The sequence below is a fragment of the Protopterus annectens genome, chromosome 2.part1 (genome assembly GCF_019279795.1).
Source record: "Protopterus annectens isolate FY-2018-M chromosome 2.part1, PAN1.0, whole genome shotgun sequence".
NCBI classification, from domain to species: Eukaryota; Metazoa; Chordata; order Ceratodontiformes; family Protopteridae; genus Protopterus; species Protopterus annectens.
This window is the reverse complement of record NC_056729.1, coordinates 1,673,138,485-1,673,160,440: the sequence shown is the minus strand read 5'-3', so window position 1 is coordinate 1,673,160,440 and position 21,956 is coordinate 1,673,138,485.

Genomic DNA, 21,956 nt, shown 5'->3' with positions numbered 1-21,956 from the left:
CGAAACATCACTCAGGCAACAAGCTTCAAAAAAGAACTGAAAGTATTTTTCCAAAATAATTGGATCTGCCCATGCCAGGATCCCACCTGACCACTCTCTTGCTCTATAACGCTTGTATCTTTGTCAAATTTACCTAAACCTCTGAATTTCCTGACTGATAACTGCATAATTCTTCTTGCACTATGTGTATCACCAAATATTTGTATATATGTTTTACCAAATATTTCTCTGCCATCTCTGTAAATGCTACCAGCTATAGTATGTATGTATTTTTGTACACTGTTTTCTATGTTTTGTATACTTATTTTTGTGTTAATATATAAATAATCACTTTATTGGAACTTTTCTCCTTGGCTCTCCACTGAAAATGGGCAATTTGCTCAGTTGGACCAACCCGGTCAACAAATGTGAACTAAAATAATAAATTATATAAAAACTGTAAACCAAACATATGAATTTTCCACATTTGGGTTTTTTTCTTCTTTCCTGTCTAGTGTAATTATTTACTTCATACATCTTTTGAAATGAATCCTTTTCAAATCTCCCCTTAAAGTAATTGGTCACTAAAAATAAAAGCAACCTTTGATTCTTTCAGCATTATCCCACACCAGGTGCGTTAAGTTCAAGTTTCATTACTGACACTGCAGTCCACTATTGGACTTATTTTACCTAATATCAATTGTAACAGCTATAGTCTCATCCCATGCATAAGAAGCTAAACAGAGGTCCCATCTATCATAGTTAGTGGAGTCTTAGGTAAATGTTAAAGATCCTATGGCATTTAAAAAGAAAAGCAGGGGATTTTCTACATTATCCTGGCAAATTTCCCTTATCTGTACAAATAACACTTTTGGATTCTCCTAAAAATAGGCCACAAGTCTAGTGGAGCTAACCTGCTCAACAAAATTAAAACAAATAAAAATAAATAAGACTTGTCCATAGCCTCAGCTTTCAGTTATCCTTGGATTATTCTGATGTTTGATATGATTTTGACTGGATAATCCATACCCATGTCTTAATACTTATTAACTTAATGCATGGATACTTTTTAGTGTTAGATGTAATCTCAGAAAAGTTATGTTTTCATTTCTGCTGTACAGTGAAAACATGAATATTGTACGTTTTTCTTCAAAAGTTTTGGTGTTGAATTTTGACAGTGCAGGTTAATTTTTCATAGTTCATTTTAGCTCCATTCAGTATTTTATTAGAATTTTACTTAATTTATTTAAGTTTTGATTACCATGATGTGCAGTGGGTTTTGGTCTAGTTTTAGTAGTAAGTCAAGGGGAAAAGCTGAAGTACATTAGTACAACTATAACACAGAATCCAAATACCTAATGAATGAAAAGGAGGCAAGTGTTTATATTCTGGTGGAGATTGAAATGGCTCCCAGTATTTTAAGTTGATTTTATGTTCACTACTAGTGTAGAACAGGTGCTACAGATGCATACTGAGATATCAGTTAAGACTGCTCCACGTATGACACTTTGGATAACAAAGAAATACGCAAGCTGCTTCAGTAGTGTGGCAGGAAAAAGACATGACTACGACCCAAGCAAACCAGGCTTGATTAGCGGCTCGGACAACTGAGGGTGCAGCAGGAGAAGGATGGGTGTGCCCATCCCAGGGAGGGTATTCATCAATGATACTACCTTCCAGGAGGTGTGGTCCAAAGAGAGGTGGTGCCTTCAGCTGTAATCAACAAGAGAAGGAGGCAAGAAAGGGAGTAAGTAGGGCATATAAAGACCCCCCCCCACCAAGAACTCATGCAAAGACTTCTGATGGGGCACTGGGAAACTGGGACGGTTTAATGATGTCCCAAAGGGAGCAAAAAAAAAAAAAAAAGAAATATGCAATTTAGTAAGTATGTGGTATTTAGCTACAAGTTCTCTGTTCATTTTGGAGCAAGTATTTTCAGAGCATAGAGATAAAAGTATATATATATAATTATATATATATATATATATATATATATATATATATATATATTTATATATATATATATATATATATATATATATATATATATATATATAGGGTAGCTAGAATAACAAAGCATATTATTAAAATTTAAGAATGAAGGTGGAAGATGGTCCCTGAATATTCATTTGCAGCAATGCTCTAGTCACAATAAAGTTATATGTAAACAGTCTAACAAAGAAATGGTGAAAATGTTATTTTTTCCCCTGGCCTAGATCACATTATTATGTTTATTTTTGCAGTTTTGAAATGTTTTGTATGCCCTGATCCCCATAACTATGCATCTGTGTTCCCCATTTTCCTTCTGCTTCAACTGATGGGTCTTGGATCCATCCTCAAATCTGGCTCGGGCACATTTACTAGACTCTTGGATCTAACTCTCAAGCACCTTCCTTTACCCATAATGCCCCAGTTATCCTACAATACCTCAGACTGAGTTTGCTACCCCAAAAATGAACAGAATGGGCTAACCTCAGACCAAGATAAAAAGAAGACTGGTAGAAAGAACTGGGGCTTAAACATGAAACAAAGGTTCAACAACCATAATGTCACTCCAGGAAAGAAAGGGAAGGGGAATGAGGGTGGGAAGTTCAAAAAGAATGAAAATGTACAACACAGATGCCTAGTTATGGTGAGTACATAACTTTAATATCTGATGTTGTCATTTTCATTCGTTTCTCAACTGATGGGGCAGAGTCCCCAGCTACGTGAACCTTGGTTGACCAACAAGCAAGGATATTCCAGAGTACTGCAGAACGAAAGGCAGCCCTGCTTCATGAAGTGAAATCCAATTTGTAATGAGCAATAAATGTATGAGCATTGGACCAAGTAGCTGTGCCACAAATGTCATCAATTGAAGTTCTAGACCAGAAAGTGGATGAATTCCCCATGGACCAGGTGGAATGTGCAATAGGAGGGCTGGGTAAGGACAAACCTTGTTGACCATAAACAAAAGAGATGCACTCTGTAAACCATCTGGATAAAGTAACTTTAGAAACTGGTCTACTCAATTTTTTGGGGGAGAATGAGACAAAGAGTTGATCTGTCTTTCTGAAATCTTTTGTTCTATAGAGATAAAAGCTGAGTTGTCTATATACATCCAAGAGATGAAACATGCATTCACCTTTATTATCAAAGCTGGGAAGGAAAACAGACAAGTTAATGACTTGGTTAATATTTGCCTCTGAGGTTACTTTGGGCAAGAAGGATGGATTGATCCATAAGGTAGCTCTGCCTTTGTGGAAGATCAAATAAGGGGGTTTCAAAGAGAGAGCCTGGAGCTCATATACTCATCTTGCAGATGTAATAGCGGTTTTCCAAGATAAAAATTTTAGGTTGTATCTAGCCGATAGGTCAGATAAACTCTCAGTTAAACCTTGTTATAAAATCATTGAACCCCAGAGAGGGGTAGGATCCTTCACTGGGGGGGGGGGGGTAAGCAAAAAGGTACCTTTAAGGATAGCTTTGCACAATTTTGATGAAGCTAAAGAAGAAGAAGAAGCATTTTCACCTGAATGAAAATTAGATATTGCTGCCCATTGCTCTTTGATAGTAGAGAAACTAACCCCTTCTTGAAAAATAGATGCTTAAAACTCCAATACAGCAAGAATAGGGGTGGTGAAGGGTTCTAATTTCTTCTGGAGAGCCCAAATGGAAAATTCTTCCATTTACTCCTGTAGAGCTTTCTGGTAGAGGTCTTCTGGGATGATAGCAATATCTGCTGGAACGGGGAGGAAAGCCTTGGCTGTCTAACAATCAATGGAGTTGGAGAAACTATGAGGTCAACTTGAGGCCTATAATGTTTAAGTGAGCCATTTCTGTGTGATGAGAGAGAAGGTCTGGACTGGGGTCTAGTATCCAAGGTGGATATCGAAGATGAGACCAAAGGGGGCAATGAGAATAACTGTGCTCTTTAATCAAAGTGTTTCCTGTAAGAATTTGGGAATTAGAGGTACTGGGGATAAAATTAAAGGAGACTGAAAGGTCAAATGCATTTTATGGTGACTCCCCCGGAGGGGGATCAGGGCAAAGAACCTGCTGCACTTGCTATTATGGTGATGGGCAAATGGATAGCAGCAATCATCAATGGAAAATCTACTCAACCACCAACTGATTGAGAGGCCAGTCATGAAGCATCAGAATAGACCTGCTGAGTTTTCCCACAGGCATGTTGGATGTCCCTTGATGTGCATTGCCAGAAGAAAGCAGTTGGAAGAGATCACCCACTGCCACACTCTTATTGCCTCTCAGCAAAGAGGATAAGATTGGGTTCTCCCCTGTTTGTTGATGTACCAGACTACAGACAAGTTGTCAGTTTGAAATGCAATTGTCCCGAGAGGCAGGGTGTTGAAAAGTCTGCAATGGTAGGGGGACCACTCTCATCTCCAGGACATCGATGTGCAAATTGGTCTCTTCTGGGGAACACATGCCTTGGACTGTCCTTCCCAGGAAATCTCCTCCCCACCCCAACTGGGAGGCATCCTTGGTTACAGTGGTCACTGAGAGTTGAAAAACAAGAGGTCAGCCTTGAGAAACTTCATTGATTGAATCCACTAACACAAGTGATCTTTGTATACTTGTGTGAGTTTCACTGGTGAAGACAAGGGATGCTGAAGAATTGACCACTGAATAGCTAGAGTCTATTGAAGAATGCACATATAAAAGCAAGCCATAGGAACCAAGGTTATGGTTGCTGCCATTCACCCTAAAGCCTGAAGAATCAACCTGGGTGGAGGAGAAGGGTATGAGATAATTTGTTTTACTTGACACCTGATGGTCTGTGCTCTTCAGTGGATAAGACACTATCTAACCAACTGTGTCCAAATGAGCAACTATGAATTCCAGGCTCTGAACAGGTTGAAGATGTGATTTGCAAAAGTTGACTGTGATGCCTAGGGATTGACATAACTGGAGCAAGTAGTCCCTGAATGTTTTGAGGAGGTCCCTGGTTTGGGCAGTGAGGATCTAGTCATCTAGGTATGGAAACACTCTGAATCCTAGCAGTCTCAAGTGAGCTACTAGCACTGCCATACATTTGGCAAACACCCTGGGGGCTGTGGTAAGATCAAAGGGCAGGACTCTGAACTGATAATGACTGACTCCAGCTGAAAGTGCAGCTATCTTTGGGAGCATCTTTTCACCTTGATATGCGAGTACACATTCTGAAGATCAATGGAGCACATACAATTGTCCTTTTGCAGAAATAACAGAATGGACTGAACTGTCACCATTCAGATTTGAATTCTTTACAAACTGATTCTGTTTTCTGAGATCCAGAATTGGTCTCAGGTTACCTGTTTTCTTTGGCAATAAAAAGAATCTTCAGTAGGTACCAAATAATTTCTGGTCTGGTGGGACCACGTGGATGACCCTTTTATCTAGCAGCTTTTGAATTTCTAGAGCTGCTGCCTCTCTCTAACTGGGTGGAATGTCAGTGATCCTTTTCCTTTCACTTAGGGGAATTTGTGAAAATGATATGAAGTAAGGTCTGGAAATGATTTTCCATATCCAAGTATATTTTGTGTTTGATGCCAAGGTGTCTGGGTGCAGAGACAAGCACCTCTGACTTCCTCCAGAGATGAGCAATCAGGCAACTATTTAGGGTTTCTGAAAAGGTTTATCTGAGAAGCTGTCTTGGAAACCCTGGTTTTGTCGGCCTCCTAGAGACAGTGAGGGTGGTGTCTTCCATTAGAACTCCCCCCTTTGGCTCTGGGGGAGGTATCCTCTCATGAGTCTTGGAAAGGACCTTGGAAGTTACAGAACTACATTTTTATCCCTCTTTGATGATTCCTGGTAAAGGATCACCATGGCAAACAAGGTCTTTCCATCCTACTCACTCTGTAGAAGCATTTCCTTAACAGTTGGGCCAAACAAAGATGATCCACCAAAAGGAGCATTGTTGAATGAAGACTGGAAGGGTTCCAGAAAGTTGCACAAGCACATCCAGGCATGTCTTTTTACAGCTATGCCTGAACCCACCACCTGTGTGGTTCCCTCAGCAGCATGGGAAACTAAAATCATGGACACAATACAGATGAATTGAAGGGTGGCCAGTTGTGGTGAAGAAAGCTTTTTATGGTCCTCCACAGACATGGAAGACATGGCCCCAGAATGGGATTGGGAAAGCTCTTTAGTCAAATTCCTTTGCAGCCTAGTGAAATGTGCCAAATAATTCAGTGACTCTAAGGCAAAAGTTGCTGAGGCATAAATGCGCTTCTCGAATCTGTCCAATGCCCTGGATTCCCTGTTAGGGGATGGACAGAGGACCATTGCTCTGTCAGTTCTTTTTAGATGTCTGGCTCCACAACCATGGCATCAATGGGGACCCCTTGCTGCAGTGAGTCCTGTCCTTGGGAGAAGCAAGAAATTTATTAGGATGGTGGGAATGGGTTCTACAGTATCCAGTTCCTTCCACACCTGGCAAGAGACTAGATCTATAAGCTCATCAGCTGGGGAGGGGGTCACCCAAGACATAGATGGGCCAGGCTCAAATGCTTCCAGGAACTCTGACTCCTCCTTGGACAGAAAACCATCCACTTTTCCACCTGAGTATTTCAAAGATGTCTCTGAAGGAGACATCACCTGGTGGAGACTTTGGGGACCCTTCCCCTTCATTGAAGTCAGTGTCTTTGATTAGTGATTCCTGAAGACAATCTATGTGCCTCCTCTTGCACATTCTCTTTCAGGGAACTTCCACAGTGGGATGGTCTGGAGAGGTGTCCAAAGAGAGGGAAAAGTCCTTGAGAGGGACTGTCTGGATGCTTGATCAGGCCGGCTATGCCTGTGGGTTAGGTATACGAGGATCAGAGCTCATACCCAATGATGGCAGGGCTGTAGGATCTGAAGAAGAAGAATGAATAGTCATGTATTTCAGACAACAGAAGGCCCTCTCCACCACCTCAAAGGCAGAAGGTCTGGGGAAGTCGTAGCTGGCTGCATCAGTAAAAAAGTCCCTGTCCAACACCGAAGCCCCAAGGGGTAGAGAAGGCTCTGATGAACTTGGAGTTGAACCAAGCCCCCTAGACCCAGCACCAATGCTACAGCTCTGAGACTCATCCTGTCCTAAGGAGATCAGCACCAGATGAGTGAAGGATGCATTCAGAGTTGAAGAGCTAGCCATCTTCAGATCTGACACAGGCACTCTCAGGGTTCTCAGATCACAGGTCTTCGAAACCACCAGTCAGATTGGAGAAGGAAAAATTACAGTGTGGGAAACAGAAGGGAGCCTCATATAACCAATGGGATACAGAGCCGGGATAACCCCCATCTGAACTTGAGATCTGAGGAACTTCTGCATCTTATCCATGTTGACTTTGAAAAGGCTCCTGGAAGTACTGATAGAGGAAGTAGTAGACTGAGGCTGGGACCCTCTCCTCAGGGTCTCTTGGAGGAAGGGAGAGTGGAGCCGAAGAGAGATTAGATCTGGAGACAACCAGGGGACTGGATCCTTAGAGGCTTTGACTTGCTAAGTGTCAAATCTGTGGGTGTCAGATCTGACATTTTCTGTAATTTAACAGAAAGCTCTGAAATTGGAGATGATTTTGGAGAGTAGATTGGAGACCACTTCCTGTATTCTCTTGCCTCTGAAGAGGACTTACATTTTTTTGCAGGGGTTTGAGCCCCTGAAACAGGAACTTTGAGAGAAGAAGAAGTAGAAGGCAACAGGCCCTTTAGGATCAGTTTGTTATATTGGTTGCTAAGGGCCCTGGTGTCTAAGCCAGCACAATTTGTGCACTTAGTCTCTAAGTGGGCAGTGCCCTGTAGGCAACAGAATTTGGGATCTTATGCCCACAGGAAGTGCCTTTTTTAAACCCAGTGGTTTTGCCAGCCATAGTAGCAAAAAGGGAGAAGAAAAGGAGAAGAGCTGACTGTATTTCCGTTAGATCGTTTACGTTAGTGTGTGTTTTGGAAACTACCAACAATGGTAGAAAAAGATTACCCTTTGAAAAGTCAGAAGGTATGGATGAGAGGAAAGTAATAAAGTACCAGCAATGGTACGGATAACTACCAAGGGTAGAACCTAAGGTAGGAGAGATAGAAGAAAGAAATAAAACCTCGACCTGATGAGATAGAGCATGAAAAACTATGGTAAGGGAAGAAGAGGTGATGAAAAAGGATGGGACTACAAGGAGGGTAGAAAAGGAATCACAGTTAAATAGCAAAAATCTACACACCAAAGCTCAACGAGAAGGATCTGTTTCTGTAGCAATATGGCGGCAAATGAGATCTGAGGTATTGCAGATTAACCGGGCCATTATGGTAAAGGGAGGAACTCAATAGATGCATCCGAGAGTGTATTAAATGTGGCTGAGCTGGAATCGAGGACAGATCTGCGACCCATCGGTTGAAGAACGAATGAAAATGACAACAACAGATCATTTATTAACATTTTCTTGTACTACTATGAAAAGCAATATCTTCCCTATAAAGTCTAAATGGAATACAGTTCCACTGCTACTCTCCAAACTGCTTCACTATGGATGGATTCAAAAAACATCTTCTATCGTATGGCATATAGCTCACCGACGCAGACTAGAACTGATAAAGGCCCATTCTACACAGCTGAAGATGAATAAATTGCAGAAATGACAAACTTCCCCTTGACTGGTGGAGGGTAGCCATTGCCACATGTGACTTAGTAGCTGATAGCTGTTTTACCGTATTGCTCCATTACCCAAAGTGCAATAAAATAATCATAAATGTGTTTCTTATGCAACATATCATCATATAGCAGAGGTTGCTTAAGCACAATTTGCAGCATAACTGTGCAGATGTATGCAGAGCCTCAGGAGTACACATGGATGAGAGTTGTGAAGAAGTCAAAGATGAGTGACAGTTGTCAAATATAACTAACTGTAGTATGGCTGTGCAAACTATTACCACAGATACCTCTCCACTGTCTGGATTTTCAAAGAATGTCCAGATTTTGAGTAATATTTTGGTCTATTCCTGATACAATTTGTGGTGTTCTGGCAAGCTATTGAGGATTTAAGTCACCAAATAATGACAGACATTTGGATTTCAGGCTTGAAATCATTTAGAAAATGCATGCTTAAAAAATGTTATGCTAGCAACCTTCTAAGTTTATAAGAGCAATATTTTAAACCCGTCCCTGAGTTTCGGCCTTTGTCCCATCATTATTTTTTTCTTTTTTACAGAATTATTGCACTAAGAGGTTGAGAGGTATGCCACAATGGACTTTTAAGCATAGCCATGCATCCCAAATCTCTGAAAAGTTCTGGTACCCTTGGTAAGTGTACGTAAGGGCTTGAGAGGTGAAACATTTACAAGCAGGTGCCTGGGAGATGAACCATTTACAGGCTGCCTTGAATTGAGTAAAGGAGAAACTTTCCTTCACATGGATGGCAAGCGTTTTCCAGAGAAGAGGTTGTCTCTGGGATACATACCCATCTCTCCAGCAGATCCTATTTATATTACAGCCTAGGTTCAAGTCTTTGGAATGGGTAATTCTGGTGCTGTTTGTTTTGCAGATATGCAGGAGGTCCATCAGAATGGGGTTTGCCAATTCCTTGTATGCCAGGCTTAGATGACCCCTCAACAGTCTGTAGGAAGCAGAATACAGAGATAGGGCATTGAGGCAGTCTGCATAGGCCATGCTACTTTTGCCCTGTATTCTTTTAGTAAGGAACCTCTCTGGACATTCCAGTTGCTGGATTTGCATGGTTAGGTACATACCAAATGGAACATTGTACTCAATGCTGAATACACTAGAAGAATGACTTCTTTGGATCTAGATGCCATACCTTTGTTTATAAATTGCACAAAAATGAATGATTTCCTCACTACTGTAGACACATGATGGTCAAAGGCTAAATTACTGCCTATGCGTGTCCCTAAGTCCCTCACTATTGAGTCAACTCTCAGGGGGGTCTTTTCAGGGGTGGATGACTTCCTGAAGAATACTAATATGCATTTCTTGGCATTTAGTTTTAGTTCATGGCTCTGGCACCAATTGCTTGTCTGTGTCAGCCCTTCCTGGAGAATATTTGTGTCAGTGTTCAATTCAATGACAGCTCCTAATTTGCAATCATCTGCAAATTTAGTCAGCCATAGGCCATTGATGTTAGCCTTAACTTCAAAGAAGTAAATGACAAAAAGTAGCATTCCCAGGACCGATCCCTGAGGGACTTTGCTTGTGACTGGCCTATTGTATTCCCCAATTCTAACTTCCTGGGTCCTGTCTGTGAGCCAGCTGGCTATCCACTGGGTGACATAAGGGTTTGTACCTAATCTCTTATGTTTGTCAACAATTCCTGAGTGGTTGATAAAAGTATGCCTGACATGTATACAAGATTAAAGGGACTAAAAACATTTTCACTGCTTGCATCTTACCATCCATATCAATAAAAAAGACTTTCCAGTTTCTCAGATTTTGTATTATCTTTTATTTAGTCTCATTCCACATATCCTTAGCTATTATAACAAAAGCTTTTTTAATTCATACTCCTAAATACTTCATCTTATCATGTCCCCATAAAAATGGGTATTGCTGAACCAATCCGTGCGTGGGTTCATAATTTATGCCTATACCCTTTGTTTTATCTTCATTAATGTTATATTCCCCAAAAGACTTGAAACTGTCTCAAAATGTTCCACAATAATTAGATGTCCTTTTCTGGATTTATCAGGTACAAAAAAAGATCATCTGCAATTAAAACCAACTTCCCCTGACTACCATACCAATTATATCCTTGCATGTCTAAGTCCCTTGTTTATTTATTTATTTATTTTTTGCTAACTGCTCTAAATATAAAGCAAATAGTAAAGGGGACAGAGGACACCCCTGCCTGGTTCCTCTGTAAGAAGACTTCTCCCACTTTAATTCTTGCCTCCGGTCCTTCATATACCCTTTTAATTAACCGTATTATTATATCAGGAAATGCAATGCTTCTATTGCCCTACTCATAACATCCCAGCTTAATCTGCCAAATGCTTTCTCTGTATCAAGACCCACCAAACACAGAGGTATTTTCTTACATTCCGCTTCCCTCTGGATCATCGTTGTTCTATTAATGTTGTCAAATGCTTGCTTCCCCTCCACAAAACCACTGATCCATATCTATCAATTTTGGCAACACCTTTGCCATTCTTTAAGCTAGTATATACATAAAAGATTAAAATTGTAGTTTAAAATTGAAATGGGTCTATATGAAGCTGGTTCTGAAAGGTCTTTGCCATCTTTAGGTAACACTGTCACTACAGCATTCTTCCCGGATATTGGTGCTTGTTAAACAAAATCTTTCAAATCTTTATCACTTTCTTCCCTTCTAATAGACAGCACCTCTAAACTCCTACCCTCTGGTAAGTCTGCTCATCCCAACTCTTCTGTGTCACCCTCACCTCCTCCTAAACCTCTGTGCTCCTCTGTCTCTCAGCCTTTTACCTTGCAACCTGTTTCTACTAAATATATCAAATCCCTTCTTCTTAAACTAAAACCATGCTCTCCCTCCACTGATACACTTCCCCTCAATTTCTGAAAATTGCTGGTGACTCTATTGCATATCCTGTATCTATCTTAATCAACCGCTCCATTCAGGAATCTGCCATACCAGAAATATGAAAATCCTTCTATACCACTCCTCTGCACAAAGGCAGCAGCTCTGTCGAACCCTCTAACTATAGACCAATTGCTATTCTCTCACCGCTCTCTAAGATCCATGAAAAAATGTATACATTCTCAACTACTGTCCTCTCTCATTCACAAAAAGTTCCTCACTCCCTTGCAACGTGGCCTCCTCCCTAAACACAGTACCTCGACTGCCTTACTATTCTTTACTCAAAAGGTTGCAGAAGCTAGGGATAACAACCTTCTCATCTCCTGTCTATTCCTTGATCTCTCTAAAGCCTTTGACACTGTGCCTCATCCCATCCTTCTTACCAAACTCTCAGACCTAAACCTCTCTCCTTCTACTCTTGGCTGGTTCCAGTCCTACCATACTGGCAGAAAACAAGCTGCTAGATGGCAGAAGGCTTTCTCACCTATCCTAGCTGTTCAAACAGGAGTACCAAGGCTCCATACTTGGACCACTCCTTTTCAACATTTTTACCAATAACCTACATTCATCCTGCAGTCTCTCATCTGTAATATAATATGCAGACGACTCTACCCTCTTATCTATCTCTAATAGTATCTCTGAACTACACACACTGACACAGAATTCCTTTATCTCTGTTGAAAAATGGCTCAGAAACAATCAGCTAATCCTTAACCCTAAGAAAACTCATCTCCTTCTCTTCCTACCTCACTCTCTCACCTTAAATCCAACTTTTCTCTTTTCTCCCTTGATGGCACCACTATCTCCCCTGCCTTACACACCAAACTCCTTGGGGTAATAATTGATGACTAACTAAAATTTGACTTGCACATGCAACAGGCCATCAAAAAAACCCACCAAAAACTTGGACTACTTTACACGAACAAAGAATTCCTCACTGCTGCCACTAAACACACACTTGCGCAGGCATTTCTCTTACCCAGTCTTCTATACACTTCCCCCATCCTTACCAATCCCCAAACTACCTCAATGCAGAAACTGGAGCAAACATGCAACAAAATTGACAGATTTATTCTAAACCAACCACTCTCTTCACATCACTGCCTCTCACTAGACAAACTTCAGTGGCTGGAATTCCCACACCTTCTCCTACAATTGCAACTCCATACTACCTTTTCCATACTCAACAACCCCCTGCCTGCCCTGCTCTCACCTCCCATGTTACTCTCTACTCTCCATCCCAGCCTCTCCTAAGTGCTGATAAGTGTCTTCTCTCAGTTTATAAACCCAAAAGGAATATTGGCAAACTACTTTACAAACACTCTGTCTCACTAAATTGGAACAAGCTCCCTCTCCATATTAGATCCAACGTTTCCTTTCCCTATTTTAAAAAGGAGCTTAAATCCCACCTACTAAACTTGAAATTATGCAATTGCCTTGACCACACATAGTCTTAGTCTGTCCTACTGTATAACCTGCTGCATGTCCTAACTTTCTTTCTCTTTTAGTAACTTCTGCTTAAACTAACCTCCTAAACCCTCAGCTCTACTACTATAGCACAACTATAGCCCCCTCCTTTCTCTCCCCCCTCCCATTCTCCACACTATTTATCTTTTTTACCCCACTTCCTATCAATGTTTATGAATTGTCCTTCTTTTGAACAACGATTATTTTTTGTTTTTACTCTCATGTAGTACATTTTAGACCACTGCTATCAGTGCAACCCTTAATGTTCATAGTTTTTCTTTTGTTTTTTTCTCTTTATAATTAATTTCATATTTGCATTGTTATTTTAATAGTTTTTGTCCTGTATGTTTATCTTTGCTTATGTTTGCTAGGGCTCTTTCCCCTTGGGTCTCCACTGAAAATGGGTTGCTTACTATCAATGCAATGTAAACAGTTAATAACCTTTTGTTTATACAATTATTTTGTATTGTGATTGTTATTTAATATTTGTATATTGTCACTTTATCTTTATTTATGTTTGCTGGGGCTTTTCCCCTTGGGTCTCCACTGAAAATGGGTTTGTTTGGAAACTCAGTTGGACTAACCCGGTTAACAAATGTGAAATAAAATAAAATAAATAAAATAATTTCCAAACGTCCACAGGAATATCATCTGTTCCTGGAGGCTTTCCTGAAGATTGTTTATACATCACAGTTTTTATCTCATCACCTCCTATCAAAACTCTTAGTTGTTGAACCTTGTCTATCTCTAGCCTTGGCATAATAAAATTTTTCCATGAATATTTACATGTGTACTCTTTCTTGATTTCCATATTTCTCTGTTTTATACAAATTATCATAAAATTTCCAGAATATCTCTAAAACCTGAACAGTCTCACTGGTTCATAGGTTCATAGGTTCATAGGTTCATACTAGGCTATCTGCCCAAGGGCATTTATAAGCCTAGCCCATAGTTATGTGGCTTTCGCCACCCCTTTAGTTTGAATAAAAACTATGCCTATCATTTTTCTGTGCCTCTGTCAAGCAGTGACACTGAAGTAATCCCTGGGGTATATCTGCGATCTCCCATCCATTGGTCAAGATTCCTCTTGAACAAGGCCAGTGCTCTGCCTCACATGTACCGGGATTTTGTTCCACAGCATAGGGAGTCTCTGGGTGATGAATCTGTCCCTCCAGCACGTTCTATTTATAACCGTGTCAAGGTTTAAGTCTCCGCCCTTGTGGTTCTGAGGGATCTAGATTTTTGAGGTGAAGCATATTCATCAAATCTGGGTTTGACATGGCCTTATATGTCAGGCACAGGTCACCTCTGAGCAAGCGGTATGAGACTGAATAAAGCTGGAGTTCTTTCAGTCGGGCAGCATAAGACATATTTTGAGACCCTTTATCCTTTTGGTGAGGAACTTTTGGGGCCTTTCAAGCTGCATCAGGTGTCTGGTCAGATACATTCGAACGGGCATTGTACTCAATCGTAGGTCTAATGAGTGATGAGTACAGGGGACGATGACCTCCCTTGATCTAGATGTGAATCCTTCATGATCAGGTGGGCGATATAGAAGGTTTTCCTAACTACTTTAGCAACATGAGTGTCAAACGAAAGACTACTGTCAACTTGGGTCCCCAGATCCTGATGACTTTTCTGTGCTCAGTGGATTGTCACCTATATGGTAGCTAGGGGTAACCTTGTTTTTATGACTATGCATTTTTGGCGTTTAACTTCAGGCCATGGCTCTGGCACCAGTTATCCGTTTCTGTGAGGCCCTTCTGGAGGATATCTGTGTCAGATGTGTTCGACTATGGCCCAGTTTGCAGTCATCTGCAAACTTTGTCAGCCATAACCCTCCTGTGTTTGCTTGTACTTCAGAAAAGTAGATGCCAAACAAGAGTGGACCCAGGACTGAGCCCTGTGGGACACCACTTGTGACAGGCTTTGAGTCTGACATGGCTCCAGCAACTCTGACCCTGTGGGTTCTGTCGCTTAGCCAGTTTGCAACCCATCTTGTGATGTATGGGTTTACATTCAAGCTGATGAGTTTTTCGATGATACCTGAGTGGGGTATTGTGTCGAAGGCCTTTGCCAGGTCGAGGTAGGCTGTATGGACTGCCTTTCCCTCATCAATGGCCTTGGTGACTGTCTCGAAAAAAGTCAACCAAGTTTAAGAGGCAGGATCTGCCTTTGACAAAGCCAAACTGGGTTGGATCCAAAGTCTGCAAGTTCCCTATGTCTTTATTTATGAGTTCCATTATGATCCTCTCCATGGCTTTACAGATAAGGCTTGTCAAGCTAATGGGCGGTAATTTCCAGGGTCTGTGGAGGCACCGCCCTTATGAAGTGGGACCACAGTCGCCACTCCTTGATCCTGAGGTGAGGCTAAGATTAAACAGCTGTCCTAACTGTGGGTTTAATTCCTCGTTGAGTTCATGAAGCACACAGCCGGGGACACCATCCGGTCCCATGGATGCTGTGTTTTTGCCTTAGTGAGGGCAGTTCTCACCTGCGTTGGAGATGTTTGGGGGCTACAATCCTCTGGAATAGATATCTCTCCTTTTGGGGGAGAGAAGTTTGCACTGAACCTGTCAGACAGTATGTTAGCAATGTGTGTAGGTTCAGTAATTTTCACATCATTTTGAACTAATTCTGAGCATATCTGGGAGTTTCCTCCTAGGTTTCTAACATAGCTAAAGAAGGCCTTATGATTGTCTTTAGAGTCCTTGGCGATTTTTCTCTCAAAATTTGCCTTGGATGATTTTATGAGAGCTCTTAGTTTTTACTTATAATGATCAAAGGTGTCTTACCTTTCAAGGATTTTGCTCTATCTTGTAGTAGCTTCCTCCTTTTGTTGTAGAGCTTGTTTATGGCTGGGGTCCACCAGACTGGACGCTTGCCTTTGGTACAGAGAGTCTTAGTTTTGTTTGGGATTGCCTGATCCATGCAGTCCTGTAGGTGCTTGTAGAAGGCATTTGTAAGTGATTCAGCGGTTTGAGTAATGTTTACCACTGGCTCAGGGGCCTTAAAGGAGACCACACTAGTTTTAGAAGTGTGAAATCGGCTTTTGAGAAGGTTTTCACTGTGATCTTTTTCGTTTCAGGTGGGGCGGGATGAGGACCTCCAGCGAGATTAGTTTATGATCTGATCTCACCAGTGAGGGTATACTTCGGTGTTGAACATTTTGATCCCATGTTCGTGATGATGAGATCAAGTATGTTTTCACCTCTTGTGGGGATGGTGACTAGTTGTTCCATGGCATTTGAGTTTATGAACTCCAGGAATCTTTGGGTTAGAGTGTTCGGGCTTGAGTAGTGTTCCCAGTCTATATTAGGGTAGTTGAAGTCACCTAGTATGATGGTGTTTGGAGATACATTTATCCTCCAATGTTTTCAGGAAGGCCATGTGAGGTTCCTGAGTTTGAGAGGGTGGCCTGTAACATGCTACAAATTGCAGAGCAGTCTTGCCTATGGTTAATTGCACCTGGATGGTCTCAGATGCATCGTGCGTTGCCACCAACCTTGAGGTGTGGGTGTCCTTTATGAATATGGACACCCCCCCTCCTTTCTTGGTGTTGTCCGGATTTTGGGGCGGGCATGATATGAGGTGAAACCTGTTAGTGCTGGGGTGCTCTCAGGAGCCTTGAACCAGGTTTCTGTCACAGCACAGATATCGATGTTCTCCATATTGAGAAGGGCCTCGAGTGCGTGCATCTTGAGATTGAGACTTCTGGCATTGAGCAGCATTACCCTTAGTTTTTCCTTTTTGGTGTTCTAGGGTGGTAGGTTTAGAATTTGAGCCTTGCCTAAAAAGGCACTATGGGGTGGCAAGAGCCTTTGCCAATATCCGGAAGCCCAGGGTGACAGGTGCAAGCCGTCCCATAAGCAGCGTGGCTTGTCCAGCATGTCATCCCAGGCAGACAGACATTGGATCCTTTGAATGACACCAGAATTTAAGCCAATTATTAAAGCTGATCATCTTATCACTGTATTGTGGCATCATTCTAGGTGAAGGTAGGATACTGCTCAAGGTCAGGGTCATACCTGCCTGGGCTACATAATCAGAGAGCTCCTCGGCGTCCCTTTTCATGTAGTCCAAGGAGGTGCGTCTCAGGTCGTTGACACCAGCGTGGACAATGACTGAGTCGTACTTGTACCTGCTGTTGAGAGACCTGAGTGCTTGCGTTATGTGGCGGATTCTAGCGCCCGACAGGCAGCTTACTGTGACCTTCTCCTTACTGAGTCTGGTGAGCGGGACGTCAGTGTGTCTGACTATGGAATCACCAATGACAAGTGTGTCTGGCATTTTGTTTGGCCTTAAGGGCTGTGACTGTTTGACACTCTGACTGTGTGGTCTATGTGTTGCATGTGTTGGGTCGTGAGGTGGTATTTGTTTGGGTGTCTGCTTTGGTGGCCTCTGCTGTTTTGGTAAATTTTGACCAGAGCCTCCGAGTATGTCTTTGTGTGAGTATGTGTATGATTTGAAGTTGTGATGGTACCATGTGTGACTGGGTATGTATTGTGTGTGGTTGCCTTCTCCTCCTGTCTGGTCTTGCCAGTCCTATGTTGAGAGAGCTCAGCCTCCAGTTTGGCATAGTTGCATCTCTCGCATGTATTTGTGTTTTGTGGGAGAAGGAGAGGATTGTCTGTGTACATGAGGCAATTGTAACATTGCCTCAATATTCCCAGGTTCACCAGTTGAGCTGGAGAGGACACTAGCAACTGATCCCTCGACATACTAGAAGTAGTAGATAAAGAACTTTCAAAGGACTCCGGGGGAAGTGGGTTTTGGGCTGGTGGGGTACTATCTATAATAAGAGTGCTTTATCAAGGTGCAAGTACTGTAGGAGTAAGTGCTAGGCTTTACAGATAGAGAATAGTCTACTTGGGAATCAAGTAGAGATGAACTTTTCAGTTATAGGATATGCTGGTTAGATCAGCAGTACAGTTTAGCGTATATAGGTTCCCTACGTTTGGCAACAACCCTTTCAGCATTTTGTTGCCTAAGACATTGTGCTAAAGAGTTTTTGTGCTCCGGAGTTATCAGAAATAGTTGCCTAACTGCAATCTTTCTAAACTCATACATATTGTCCAGATACTCCCTTATTTTCTGCTTAGCACTCTGCATTTGCTCCTCCTCTTGTTCTATGAGATTCCCCTTATTCTGCAATGCTTTAACCTTTATCACCTCTTCTAAGTTATTTACATTACTTCTTAACCATGTCTCTTTCTCTTTTATTTCAACCCTATTTTTAAACTCCATTTTCATGTTATCCCAGTCACTTGCTATAACTCCTGAAGATATTATATCTTCCCTAATAACTCTTCAATAATTTCCACTACCCATTCCTTAAATTCCTCTCTTTTTAACAGGTAGGTGGGAAAGCACCAGTGTCTTATTTTTATTTCTATATGAGTTTTTATTGGTGCATGATCAGAAACAGTTACTGGATGTATGTCAAAGCTTTCAATTAAATGCACATGTTCCTGTGAAATACAATTTCTATCTAGTCTAGCCCATTTATTTTATCTTGGGGAATAATATGTAAATTCTGTTTGATTTCTTGCTACTGAATTCTTATCTTCCAAACCAAATATTTTCATAACTTTCTTCAGAAAGCTATCCTCTTTTCTTATATTATCCCTTCTCGGTCTCCCTGATATATCCTCACTATTGCAAATCAAATTCTACTTCCCACCTATAAATAATATTCCCTGCTAAAAGTTGCTTATTTCTCCCAAAATATTCTTAAGCTCCATAATAGCAGTTTATCAAGCCAATAGCCCATTACTACCAAAAATCTACCAATTTGTTCTTTTTTCCTCATCTGTCACTATTGGAGCCCTTCTAGCACTTAGTATAGTTGCTCCCCCTTTCCTCTATCCCTGATATTCTGTTGAATATCCATTCTGAAATCCTGTCTTTGTCAAATTCACATGCTCCTTTCTTTCCAAATATGTCTCCTGCAGCATTGCTATTTCACTCTGCGTTTCTTAATATAGTTCAATACTCTTTTCTTTTTATCTATACCTGTAAGGCCATTCACATTCCAGTATAACATGGACAACATATTATGCGACAGTTGTTTTGAATGTACATTTCCAGCTTTTGTGTTATATGCATATAGGTTCATAGGTTCATAGGATGGTATTCGGCTATCGGCCCTAGGGCCTATACAAGCCTAGCCATAACAATTTCCTGGCTATTTCTTCCTACAATATTTACTTCTGTGGACCCCTGTCTAGCAGGGTGACTGATGTGATCCCTGGGTTAAACTTCCTATCTTCCATCCAATCGTCAAGGTTTCCTTTGAAGAGGGCCAAAGAGGTGCTCTGCTTGACATGTATGGGCAGTCTATTCCAGAGTATGGGGAGTCTCTCGGTCAGGAACCTATCCTTCCAGCATATTTTGTTCATTGTGATGACAAGGGTTAGATCCCCTGGAGCATGTGGCTCTGAGGGATTGGGATTTCTTTAAGTGTAGCATGTCAAACAGCTCTGTGTTTGACATGGCCTTGTATGTTAAGCAGAGATCGTCTCTGAGTAGACGATATGTGACAGAGTATAGCTGGAGTTTTTTTACACAGTTGTTTGTCAGGCTGATCTCTTTTTTTTTTTACAATTGTTTCTTCTCCTCTCTATTTGAAACTATGTGACATTTTCCAAGACTTTTTGTTTTAACTCATTACAGCCGAGTGACGTCTCCAGGCGTTTCTGCAGTTATCTCCTACTGTGCCTCTAGGCGTCAAATATTGCCTGTTCATATTTGCATTAATAATTCCAAAACCATGCTACATACAAGATATCAGAATATTTTATCTTGAAGCATACATGAAGGCAAACACAACTGTACTGATATATGACCTCTGTCAGTTAGTACTTGGTAGAACTGTAAGGTGATAACTTCATTTTTTAAAAACTGAAGCCACACCCACTGGGAGTTAAAGGTACACATTTCAAAGAGCTCTACTGGAGGGAATGAAAACCATCAAATAAAAAATTAAAACACTCTATCCCCTTTTAAATTGGAACAAAGACACATAACTATATATATCTTCAAAACATGAAGTTTAAGCCCCCAGAAGAGAACAATTGCCCCAAATTGATGGCTGCACCTACAGGCATTATCTGACATAAAATTAAGGTTGTCCATGCTACAGCCTGTGCACCCACTTACACTGATTGCTGTCCATTCTTTTCTTATCTCTCTTCCCCACCCAGATATGAAAAACAACTTGTATGTTTAAAGAAAACATCAACTTCTCATCCTAAGAAAAAGAGCACAGGCTATTTTTAAATAAAACTAAACTGCACACTGTTCTATTAACTACATTAAAGTATTAAGGCTGCTAGGGAGGTTGTTACCTCTTATTTGCTTCCCATAATTTCAAACTTAATTTTTTCCCTGAACTGTTTGCCATTATATCTTTAAATGTTGCATTTCCCTTAGCAAAGAATACTTGGAATTCTCAAGATTAACTGCTTACACTTGCAGATAGCTTGTCTCCATGGAAATGTACTCAGCAATGAGTCTTTGTAAATTTCACTCAGAAAAGAATGCACAGCTATCCTGAGCTTCAGACATCTTGACTTCATTGAACATTTGCCATTGGAAAACAAACAAGCTAATATCTTTACAGTTGTAAGAAGTTTAGTATTTTCGTGGATTTCATCATTTTGTCTTATTTTTAAAGCCGACATGTTTATAAAAATGATTGTTTACAACTTAAAACACTAGAAATGGGATTGTTTGGCTTAAAAACACGAAAGTACAAAGTTGCCAAAAACTATTGGAGCCACGAATGTCGGAAACAATATTTTATTGAAAGCATACAAAAACCGCTAAAAACACATAAACGCTTTGTACCAAAATTGCATTTTCGTCTAAGCAAACCGACTTCATAAAGGACCTAAGGGGTGGATTATGGGAAGAAAAATTAGAATCCAGGGAATTATGGTGGCAGGTATCCCTTGATTCAACAAACTTCCCAGGTTTAAATGAATTTATTTCCGTTGTGCCTCTTTTAAAATTGAAAGCAGGGATATTGTAAGACAAACAGACGTAATTTTCATTTTCACCAGCAGACGGCAGGATATATACATACAAATGGTTCTTTCTTTTTTTAAAGTAACTTTTAAACATTAAAAATGGATTTTTGTATAAATTAATTTAACATGTTTTATATATTTATTACATATCTTATATTAAATGTTTTAAAATGTTTTTTGATGTTGGTATTGATGCCATTTAATGGATGGAATGGGTATAGAATATTCAAAGTAAGCATTGCTAAATGTAAACAGGAAAAGAATAATGATTTTTTAATTAATTAACTAATTAATTGGTTTTTGATTGGATTAGGTGTTTTTGAATAATTTATAAAAGGATGGTTTGTTTTAAGGAGAGTATCTGATGAAGTCGGTTTGCTTAGACGAAAACGCAATTTTGGTACAAAGCGTTTATGTGTTTTTAGCGGTTTTTGTATGCTTTCAATAAAATATTGTTTCCGACATTCGTGGCTCCAATAGTTTTTGGCAACTTTGTTTACAACTTAAGCCAAAGGTAGTAATCTAGATACGCACCCTTGTAAAATAAAAAGAGAAATATCCTAATTATGCATATATTATAATCAGTGCACTTTAAAACCTCAACCTTACCCCAGCAGCCCAAGATCACACCATATGAACACTAAACTTGCTTTTGTCCAGCTTTTTTTCTCTTGTTATACTATAAAACCTTAATTTCATACAACTCAAAAAGTACTTGTTTACTTCAATATCTTTAACAGATAACAACAATCACTGAAAAGACACCCCCACATTTAAAATATCCCTGACTGCACACTACACAAAACTGTTTTACTGTGTATAACAGGCAGTTTGTATCATTAAATGTTTTATGCAGATACTAATAACAACGACATTTGTTTTACTTAGAGTTAATTCCCCCCATTTAGTATCTTTCCAAATATTATTGACATAAAGTAGGGTATAAGATTTACAGTTAACC